Raw genomic sequence first — 10040 nt, forward strand, 5'->3', positions numbered from 1 at the left:
GATCAACATGTAGAATTCTGTACCTAAAGGCTGTCTGCATCTACCTCATGATAGGGTGAAGTTAAATGATTTCTTTGATTTTTGGCATATGATACATTTTCAGGGTGTTGTAGTATGAACGGCGGGGCTGTGTCCCGCCATCCGGCTAGCTTGAAACTGTATTCTTTTAAACACTGCCTGGCCCATTAGTTCCAGCCTCTTATTGGCTAGCTCTTACACATTGATCTAACCCATTTCTAATATTCTGTGTAGCACCACGAGCTGGCTTACCAGGAAAGATCTGCATCTGTCTGGAGTGGGAGAATCATGGCGATTGCCTGACTCAGCTTCTTTCTCCCAGCATTCTGTTCAGTCTACTCTGCCTACCTAATTTTCTGTCCTATTAAAGGGCTAAGGCAGTCTCTTTATTTAACCAATGAAATTAACACAAAACAGAAGACTCTTCCCCATCATCAGGGGTGATTTTATTTAGAATTAGTACCCTTTGTAGTAAAATTTTGTTTCTCATTAGTATTTTTCATTAGGTAAATTATTTTTCCTAATATATCCCAAGTGATAACAAGGTCTTCTGTGGGAAAGTCTGATCTATAATTCAGAAATCAGGAAATAAACCTAAGAAGTCTTTGAATACTACTGTTTTAGCATATTTTATCTTTAGCACACACACAGAGAGAGGGAGAAATCAGTAATGGTATAAAATTATTCCAAACTAATAAAGGAAGAACCCCCTACCTCACTGCCCTTTTCGAAATTCAGTCTCCAAAGCCCCAAAGCTGCTGAACTGTCAATCAGCTGAGTGATACCTGTGGTTTTAGGATAATTCAGGTGGTGCTTTTCAGGAACAGGTGGCTTGCTGTCACTAATGAGAACCAAGCTGAGTGAAACGAAAACTTTCTTTAGTAGGACAGGGGAAAAGATGGGACTGGTGGATAGAATCTAAATACATTATATACATTTATAAAGCTATCAAAAATAAAGTAAATTAACAAAAAGTAAGGAGATGCTTTGGAGGAATAGTATAGTATATGTTGGGACAAAAAAAAAATGTATGTAATGAATGTGAATAACCTGTGGTCCCAGAAATTAGGAAAGCTGCTAAATCTAAAAAAAAAAAAAAAAAAAAAAACTAGTGGAACAGGAGAAGGAAACAAAGACATCAGCATAAAGGGGTTGAGTCAGTTACAAAAAAATAGGTTTCTAAAGCAGTATGTTCTTTGGTACATTGCATTTTACAATGTATAGTTTTAGAACTTTTTTCTAAACATAAAACACCAAACTGAATATTGCTATTTATACATATTTCTACAGACTTTAGTAGATATTTATGAAAAGGCAGATTTTCGTCCTCTAAATATGACTTAATATTTGTAGGCATTTTCAAACAAAATTGGTTAGATTGAGAAAACAACTTTAATCCTTTATTAATCAATATTAAAAATTAAGGGTCATACATATTAACCAACCACATTAACCATGTTAGTAATAATTGATGTAAAAAGAAGTTACAATGGAAACTTAGGAAAGTTCTATGTACCTCCGATGTTTATCAGATAATAGGAAATGAGTCGCATTTGGGCACTTCCTGTTTCTGTATTTGCCTTTCATTTGATCTGTTTACAAGTAATAGGAAGTTGAAAATGTTTCCTTTTGCTCATGATTTTGTGCCGAGGTGTGGCGCGATGTTTAGATTAATCCTCCCATGTGCTAATGACGGCAAGTCATTTCCTCCAGATGGGAGAACAGGATAACAGGAAGTAGAATGAGGATGGGTGAGGACAGAGAATCGAAAACCCACATCTTTCTGGAGATGACTTTGCGGTTTAGCCTCTTCTTCAATAATGACACAACTGGACGCAGCTTCCTTCTTGGATCTTTTATTCTCGAAGGAAGCAATCAGGAGATAGCACAACCTGAATATTATTTATCTAAGCAAAGGGAAGCATACCCCATTAGGGTCTGAGGCGTGGGTCTTTGTGAATATTTGTGAAGTGGGTAGCATATTGATGCAGATACTTGACTTTTTTTTCCCCTCCAAAGTCATGGTGACCTCAATTCCCTTTCAGTAACATTTTTTTTCTTGAAAATTCCACAATACAAAATGTATCATAATTAAGACTTAAATGTTTTATGAGGATTGAGGTCCTTGGTACATTAGTTTCTGATTCAGTGAGAAAACCCTAACTGAACTGTTAAGATTGGTAATAACAATGAAGTAATCTGCCTTAAATTAGGACACTTGACCACCAAGATACAGCTGCAACTTCCTTGGCTCTCTCCGGATCACTTTAAATTGAACTTTATACGTAACCAAGAAGACAGCAGCACCAAGAAACAGCTAAAGTGCATTGTGGTCAGCTCATCTCTAACACCTTAACTTTCTTGCCTCATTCCATTGATATGGGATTCCCCTCTGTATGCTGTGAATATGTTTTATTACCATTGGTTAATAAATAAGCTGCTCTGGCCTATATTAGGGAAGAAGATAGCGAGGCAGGAAATCAAAGCAGAGGTAGAGAAAGAAAGAAGGCAGAGTCAGGCAGAAACCATGTAGCTGCAGAAGGAGAAAGACACTGGAACTGTACCTGTAGGCCCAACCTCATGGTGTTACAAAGATGAATGAAAATGGGTTAATTTAACATGTAAGAGCTAGTTAGGAATATGCCTATCCCGTCATTTAAACAGTGTTTTAGTTAATACAGATTTTGTGTGATTATTAGGGTTTGGATGGCCCGGGAACAAACATGCAGTCTCTTGTTTATGTAATGGCGCCCACCCTTTGAGGTATAGATCCACATGAGACCTAGGAAAGCTTAAGGAAAAAAAGGACTTCTAGGCCCACAAAAACAGGAGCCAAGCGTAGCTTCTTGGTAGCTGCATTTTTCTTTTCAGATAGGCTCTGTTTGTTAGCTGCAATCAGAGGCACAGCTCCTTTAAGAAATGACTTACTGGTTCATACTGACAACATGCTACAAGTTGCTTAATGGTGACATACACTTGCTACATTCCTGGAGCCGGGGTAGTGAACATGGCTTGTGGAGATGGTGAGTATATCTCCACCATGTTGGACGTGGCAGAGACAATTAGTCCTAGACACACCGTTTTTTTTTTTTTTCAATGTTCAATTTCCTTTAATGACCCCCATCTCCCCTGAAGGGTAGGTGCAGGCAGCTAGGCGACGGCAAGACTTGTTCACTTGAAGATCTTGCCTTGATTGACGACTTTGCCCACATGCTGGAAGGCCCCCTCCCAGGAAAAGTACTCTCGAACCAGGGTCTGGGTCTCCTTGCTACCAGGATCCAGTTTCCGCCATGTATATGACTCGTAGTTTACCTGCCAATCTGGACTTAGCGGAAAGGCAAGCTCTTGGCCTCGGAAGACCCAAACGCCGGAAATGGAGCTGCTGGTTGTTGGTTCCAAAGAGGATGACACTAGCAAAGGCATTTTTCCTCAGTTTGTCCAGTCGCTGGGACATGCCAGTGATGAGGTTGCAACTCATAAAGGTCTGGGTGAGCTCCTCGGGGAAGCGATATTCAGCATACCACAGGGACCAGCCGTCCTTATCAAAGTGCTCCCAAAAATATGGCAGCGCCACAGAGAGGGTGTCCTCGTTGGAGTACTTACACTTAAACTCATCCAACACAAAGGTACTCTTGGGCAAGTGAGCAAAGGGGTCCTTGGCCTTAGGCTCAGCAGCCAGTGCCTGCTCACACTCATCCATCTCCTCAGGAGCTGGGGCAGCTGCCTTTTTCTCCTCTTTCCGTTCAGCCTGGGGGCTTCTGTTTCTCTTCTCGTGAACCCTTTTCTTTCCTTGGAGTATCTTTTTTAGGCTGGCTCTCGGCAAACTTCTTGGCATCAAACTGGGCCATCTTCTCACACAGCTTCACCTCCCCCAAGACTGCCCTGAACTGGGGCTGGTTAATGCAGGTGAGGAACCATCGGTTGGTATTGGGGAAGGCCTGGCTTTGAAAAGAAGGCTCTAAGACCTGCTTGTAGAGCCACAGAAGGGTTCAGACAACTGTGATATCAGCCAGAGTCACTCGCTCACCCACCTAGAAAGTCCTTGTCTTCAAATGAGTGTCCAGCAGCCCCAGGATTCGCCTCACCTCTTCTTTTGCATTTTCGGTGGCCTGTTTGTTATGGTGCATGAAGCCCAAGGTGGGGAAGACCCAAGTGCTGGCTGGAGGGACGATATCACTGTCAGCAAAGCTCACCCACTGCACCACCTGAGCTGCTGCCTCTGGAGTACTTCCCCGCAGGTCCTCGTTGCTTACATATAATAGGCGATGGCATTGCTCTCAAACACGCAGAATCCATCATCACCCTCAAATGCTGGAACCTTGCCAGCAGGAAATTTTCTGAGAAATTCAGGGGTGCGGTTGGTTTGGCCAAAGTGGAAGTGGGGTGGTGCGGAGAGCACGCGGACCTGAGCCCCACTGTACTGAGCAGCAATGAGGGCATTGAAGGCTCTCCAGTTTTCAGGATATGTGTACAGGGTCCCAGCCGTCATGGTGATTCCGCAGAGAAAGGGGACCGCTTAGCATTTTAAGAAGTGTTCCTTGGTCAAAAAAAATTATTACAGATACACAATAAGACAGATTCAAGATGTAAAAAAGAACTCTAAATAAGTTACAGTGTTGGGTAAATGTACATGACTTTAGGAGAGAGAGAAGAAAGAGTATAGACAGCCATAGATTAAAGAAAGAATAATAAAATAAACATTAAAAGTAATAAAATGGAAAATAATAAGCCACTTAAAATGGAATATACACAGAGTCTGTATTATGTATATTAGTGTGTATTATTTAAATTTTTTGATTGCAGAAAGACATTTGATTCTGGTGACTGCTAAGCTAAGCTGACATACATACATACATACACACACATATATATACATACACACATATACATACATACACATATATACATACACACATACACATACATACACACATATACATATACATACACACATATACATACACACATATACATACATACACACATATACATACATACACATATACATATGCATTTTTTAAATTAAAACATACTATTTAGGAAAATACATATACTATTTCAAATAGTAACTTATTGGGTGCTCTTGGAGAAATCACTTCTGTCAAACCATATTACTTTCTGCTTGATTTACCCTTTGTTTATCTGAGATGGTGCACCCAGTGCACCCACAGAAATCAGTCTTTGGAAAAGGGAAGGAGTTGATTTTTCTACACCTCACTTCCTTGAGAATGAGCAGAAACGTTGCAAAATTATACCTTTGAATTAAGAGATATGCACATTAAAAAAATAAACCTTTCCCGTTCTTAGTACAGTATAATTTTAATTTGACACAAAGAATTTTACTTAAAGAACTTTTTGAGAATTTAAACTTCTTAAAGAACTAAAGACAAGTAATATTAAAATAAAGTATTCGGTTCATTTCCCTGTAAAGCTATCAAGAGGAGCAACTTGTTCATGCTTCTACAATTGTTTTGACTGTCCCTAAAAAATGATCTACTCACATCACTTTCCAGAGAAAATTTAATTGTGACATTGCACAGGTACTAATAGCTTATGTATTTTTAAATAGTGCCACAGAAAAATAAAAAAAGTGTTAAAAATGTTATTTATTAATCTCATTTCAGCTTGAAATAACAATTAGAAGTTTGTTATTTACAGTAAGCAAAGAAAACTAGAGGAAGAAGCTCAGGTACAGCGTTTTATGTATTTTTCTGAAAACTATCTTATCAACAATTATACTGATTTATGTGTGCCATATGGCATTTTTATTGTTTTAAGAGGATAAGGTTAATACTTTAAAATGACTTCATAGTATTTGAAACCTTTATTGACTTCACATATATTTCATCTAGCCCCTCCACAGGGAATCTCAGTCTGTTTTTTCCACATAGGCGGGTCTGTCATAGCTTGATGATGCCTGAGGGATGATGGCTGACTGTCCTGTTCCTAGTGAGCACCATGTAAAGAAGACAAAATCTACTCTATGAGAACACAGAGCAGTTGAGTGGTGACTAGCTCAGAAGAGGGTTGAGCCACCATCTCCATTCTATGGATATTCTGAGATGGTCAAGTTCAGAGTCTGGTCTGAGTTGGTCCTTGGGGTTCGCTCCTGACTCAGGTCATCAGCAGCATTAGGGTGGGCATAGTGCTGCCAGTTTTGACACTTAAAATTTAACTAAGGACACAGTGACTATTGGGCAATTATCTACACGACATTGGCAAGTCTCTCAAGAACTGCATAGGATGGGTGTCCTCTTTTCAGAGATCCAGTGGGCCCATTAGAAGCGTGGGAAATGAACAATGATACATGATAATCACATTTGCCAGGCGTTCAACTAACTCTGGCAGTACACATGAGAGAATTTCTGGTTAAGAGTGGTCTGTTTCTTTGCAATGTTGGACCAGCACCATTTTTAATATTCTACTTTATTTTTTTTAATTCAGCGTGAAGATTAGCGGTGGTATAATGTATACAAATTTCAAATTAACCTTCTACGCAGGTAGAAAAAGCTTCTTCTACCTAGCCTGAAAAGTGCCTGTCATAGCTAACAAGAACCAGCACCCTCTGCTGCTTTGGATGCAAATACACTCTAATGGGCAGGACCTTGGTTTCCTACATGGAATTATTCTGAACACACTGCAGACAGTCTTTACAAGTTTTTTGAGTGAGTGTTGGAAATGTTGGCACTGCCAAATATTTTTGTAACAATTCTTATAGGAAATTTTTTCCACAGATGGATTGCTTCATAGACTTGGAGGGTAGACTAGAACTGTCATCTCTGGAATTAATATCTTCCTATGTATGGTGGTTAACCAGCCTTTCTGAGTTTTAGTAGCTCCCTTACCAGTTGCTCTCTTTCTTTTTTTTTTTTTTTCTGACTTATATGAGAGAGTTCGGGAAACAGTGGGAATAGAAACACACCTTCCAGGTGGTAATGGATACAGACTATGGGGCTTTGTCCTTATGGACCCGTCCTTGATTTGTCCAATGAGTCTGACACTGCCACTACCCTGGGTCCCAGATAACTTCTAGGAGCTATAGGATTTGTTCTCTGCTTTTAATTTCTTTGTCCACAGCCAGCAGTCTACTTCCTCAATGTATTGCAGCTTTGTTACTCTTAATTGATGGACTAGTATCTCTGTTTTAGGCTTTGGCACCCATCAGCAAAATTTTTCATAAATAAGTTGAAGAGTGGCTGATTGTGAGGAGAGAGATCTCTTCTATATTCCCCCTGCAATCATGGTGGGAGTCTCCTTTTCAACAACATAGCTGGCATCTTGTAGATGGAAGCTGCTTGTTCGTTCCTGGTCACCCAGCCCGGAAATAATCACACAGAAACTGTATTTATTACAACACAGCTTGGCCAATTATCTTAAGTGTATTTCTAACTAGCTCTTACATCTTAAATTAACCTATTTCTATTATTTTATATTTTACCATGAGGCCGTTAAGGCAGCTTGCATCTTTCTCCTCCAGCAGCTACATGACATTTCACTGACTCTGCCTACTTTCTCTATTGCTCAGTGGAATTCCTGCTTTACTCTATTCTGTCCTGTGATAGGCCCAGGGAATATTCTTTATTAACCAATGGAATACAGAGGGGAATCCCACATGACCATCTTCTTTAAATAGAGGAGTGCCTGTACTTTTCCTTAGTGGATACACTGGAAGGAAACAATATGTCCTTATTGGACACATTTGGCAAATACACATTGCATCAGAGCAGAAGGCATTGGAGGGAAGGGATCAGATGCCTTTGTGAGTGCTTCCTAGCCTTATTGTGCTGGAAATTGGAGCTAATAGGCAGGCAGCATCATGAGGAAAATATTATCTTCCAAGAAAAATTAATGGGGATGCTCGTTTGGTGCCTTCTGACTTAACAGATGTTACAGGACTGTGTGGGTCTCACATTGGAAACTGCAACCCCTTTGGACCAACTAAGATTGGTGGTGAAGTCAATCTCACTGACGGCGTAGGTACCCAGTGGGGGAATCCTCCGTAATAGCAGAGTTAAAGTCTATAAGAGCTGCCCTGAGTTGGTGCAACTGAGGAGCTGAGGCCACCAGCATGAGTCTGCATTCCAGGCTACACATCATGGACTGTAACCCTCTCTCTAAAGAGGTGAAGAAACCTTAGTCTGTTCCAATCCCTGGTATCTGGGTCTCTAGAGGTGGGTGTCTTGTTGAATGACTCTACTAGGACCCAGGCTTTTTATACGGCTGCAGTAATTAGCTGTAAGTTTTGACTATAAGGAGAGGCAATGGGAACTAAAATTGACACAGAGAGGTATGGAATGACTGTCTTTGGGTGTCTGCTTGATACCCGTGGTCAAAGATACCTCTCTGGCTCAGGGGTGGGCTCACATTTGTGGGCTGAATTCCAGAGTGGATGCAAAATTTAACTCCACAGAATATAGCCCAGCACAAAGACCATATAAAGAACAGTTAAAGGCTAAGGCTAGAGCATCTCCATGGCATCAAATCAGGATAGGAGATTCAGTGCATGGTTTCTGTGTCATTGTTTAGGATCATGTGAACCTACACAGGGCACACCTAGTTGTTGGGGGGTGGTCAAGTGTACCTCTCTCTGCTCTATACTCAATAAAATTGTTTAAATGGTTGCTTTGGGACAGTGGTCTGTATCCTGTCAATTATATTTTAAATAAATGCTGATTGGCCAGTAGCCAGGCAGGAAATATAAGCAGGACTACAAGGCAGAAAGTAGAGGCAGGTCAACGATAACAGGAGAATTTGGGGGAGAAGGAAACCCATTCCTCTCCAGTCCTGATCCAGCCACAGAAGAAGCAAGATGTGACTGCCTCACTGAATAAGGTACCAAGCCATTTGAACATACATAAGAATAATGGGCTAATATAAGTTATAAGAGTTAATAAGAAGCCTGAGCTAATGGGCCAATCAGTTTATAATTAATGTAGACCTCTGTGTGATTTCTTTGGGACTTAACGATAGCGGGAATCAGGCAGGACAGAAAATTCAGTCACTAAATGGTAATAAAGAAAAAAAAAATAGTTTTCTTTCTGAAAGTTTCAGTGCATATTTTCTATTTTGTTTTGTTGTTGCTTGTTTGATTGCTTGTTTGTTGAATGTGTGTGAGATCTTCTTATTTCCTTTGGTGTAGAGAACTATTTTTCCTTGTATTTGTACTCTGTGTAGAAGAAGTAAGAGAATCGTTTTGGTGATGTCCACATTAAGCAATGAATGAATTAGAAGTTTAACACTTAAATAACTATTCCTTTTTTCACTTAACAGTTCTGACAATAATATAGAAATCGTACAACAGTAAATCAGAAACTGAATTCTTTGGCTGTGTGGTTCTGGGGAGTAGGGCTACAAAATCTTACTACTCATTACTGTATTAAGTCAATAGCACCATTTCTTTTAACATATTTCTATGGAAAAAATGACTATGGAGCATTAATATAGGATGAAAGGACTCAGGCAAAAGAAAATCTATTACTAAATTTCTCTCAAGCATAGAAGCTGAGGTAAGGTGTGGAATGCTTATGCAGGGCTTATGGACAACTTTCAAACTTGGTTTTGTGTTTTCTGCATTTAATTAACATTTTAAGCCTCAGTTCCAGATGTCTAAGAGCATGCATATAAATATACACACTGAGATTTTTGTGTGTGTGAGTGGGGGAAGCTTTTTGAGACAGGGTTTCTCTGTATAGCCTTGACTGTCCTGGAGCTCACTCTGTAGACCAGGCTAGCCTCAAAGTCACAGAATCTGTTTCTGTCTCCTGACTGTGCCACCACTGCCTAGACACACTGAGATTTTAATCACAAAACCTGTATAAAGTTGTGTTGTTTTGGACACTTTTTTTCCTGGTTAAGACTTTGTATTTAATTTGGAACTATGCCATTTAGAAATCAGTCATTTTTCTTTTTGTTGTTTATAGCTAATATAGACTCCCATAGTTACAATTAGAAAGACAAAGAGTGCTTATTTTGTTTGAGCATAACTTTTTAAAAGTTCTATTAGCAAGTCTGAAATCCATTAA

General features: G+C 39.8%; 1 pseudogene; it reads right to left on the reverse strand.

Annotated features, from left to right (window-relative positions):
- Positions 1-3141: 3141 nt before the first annotated feature.
- LOC126500147 (elongation factor 1-gamma-like) lies at positions 3142-4507 on the reverse strand (annotated as a pseudogene).
- Between the last annotated feature and the right edge of the window lie 5533 nt (positions 4508-10040).

Source organism: Alexandromys fortis, unplaced genomic scaffold (genome assembly GCF_014885135.2).
Source record: "Alexandromys fortis isolate MF-2015 unplaced genomic scaffold, M_Fortis_MF-2015_v1.1 scaffold_38, whole genome shotgun sequence".
Lineage (NCBI taxonomy): Eukaryota > Metazoa > Chordata > Mammalia > Rodentia > Cricetidae > Alexandromys > Alexandromys fortis.